A 1,664-nucleotide genomic window follows, 5' to 3' on the forward strand; every position below is an offset into this window, starting at 1 on the left:
GCTCCAGTACTTGGGTTCAGGCCTTTCTAAGGGACCCTGGGTGAAGTGCTGGGGGCTCCCCAGGCTGAGCATGGATGGGTCCATTCAAACCAAGAGGAGCAGGATTCTGGTGAGCTCTGAGGGTGTCACTGAAGGGGGGTCTGTGCAGTAGACCCTGGGGTTTGGCAAGACTGCTGATCTCAAGGAAGGGGGTCACCTAGTGCAGGTGCTCTCAGGACTGGCTGGTGTGAGTTCAAGGACCTGCAGGCTGCCTGCTCCCCAGACAGACGCTGAGGCAGCAACAGCACGGAGCAGTCAGGGAGGCTCTCAACAGTACTCTGTATGATCCTTCTTATTAGAACCATCACAGTGTCCCAGCAGTTACAGAGAGGGGGAAAAGTACAATGGATAAATGGTGGGAAATATATGATCAAATTATATGAGGCGTAAGGGCAGTAACAGATGTCATCCCACTGTGCTACCTAATAGTTCGCTGTCACGTATTCTTCCCTGCAACCTTAAGTAAGGTAGGAGAGGTTAATGTCCGTGGTAGGTAAACTATTCATCACACATCAACTGTATCACCAGAAACCATTCAGTTTTATTGGTTAACATGTATGAATATCACACACACTATATGGAGAAGGAAATGGCAACCCACTCCAGTGTTCTTGCCTGAAGAATCCCAGGGACAGAGGAGCCCGGTGGGCTGCCGTCTATGAGGTCGCACAGAGTTGGACACGACAGAAGCGACTTAGCAGCAGCAGCAGTATGAAGGATGAAGATTATCTCAGCGGAGAGGAAGGTTAAAAATCATAATGAATCATCACGAAGTCTGTCTTTCTCAACTCACGTGTTCCCATTACCCCTAGAAAGCAGGGATCTGAAACTCTATTATAAGAAGCAGAAGAATCTAGGAGACATTCTAGAAATGCAGGAACCAAAACCCTGAGGAACCAAAACCCTGAGGAACCAAAACCAAAATCCCAGGCCACTGAGCAACTAAGCCCGTGTGCCACAACCACTGGGCCTGTGCTCTAGAGCCCGAGAACCACAACTGAGCCCGTGAGCCAGAACTGCTGAAGGCCAGGCACCCTAGGTGCTGTGCTCTGCAGCCAGAGGAGCCACCGCAGTGAGAAGCCTGCTCACTGCAACTAGAGAAAAGCCCGCACAGCAATAAAGACTCAGCACAGCCAAAGATAAATAAATAAACAAAATTATATATTAAAAAAAAATGTTGTTTGGACGTCCAGAGGAGTCAGGCCTCACAGACCAGTTGCCCTTCACCCTTTCTCCTCATCTGGCCTGAACTGGAACACTCAACTTTCCAGACGGATAGCAAAGGAGTCTCCTGAGGATCTGCATTGCCTGCAATCCCTCATCCACCCCCACCCAGGCTAGACTTCCCACCCTCAGCTCCTCCCTTCCTTGTGTCCCCAGCTCTGGCCCTTCCAGCCCCACCTGTGGTCAGATTTTTCCCTCCATCACTGTCTGGATGCTCCTGGCAAGTCACTTCCCCTTCTACTCTTCCCTGAGCCCGTCTCACACTATCATTGCTGGGAAAGGCATACAATGAATGCCTGAGGTTTACTGTGTTCCTGCCTCAATTCAGGACCACGTACCACCCATTCAATGAACATTTTTAGATTTTCCTCTTCCCCATCCCAGTGGACGTGGACTGGGCA

Source organism: Bos mutus, chromosome 18 (genome assembly GCF_027580195.1).
Source record: "Bos mutus isolate GX-2022 chromosome 18, NWIPB_WYAK_1.1, whole genome shotgun sequence".
NCBI classification, from domain to species: domain Eukaryota; kingdom Metazoa; phylum Chordata; class Mammalia; order Artiodactyla; family Bovidae; genus Bos; species Bos mutus.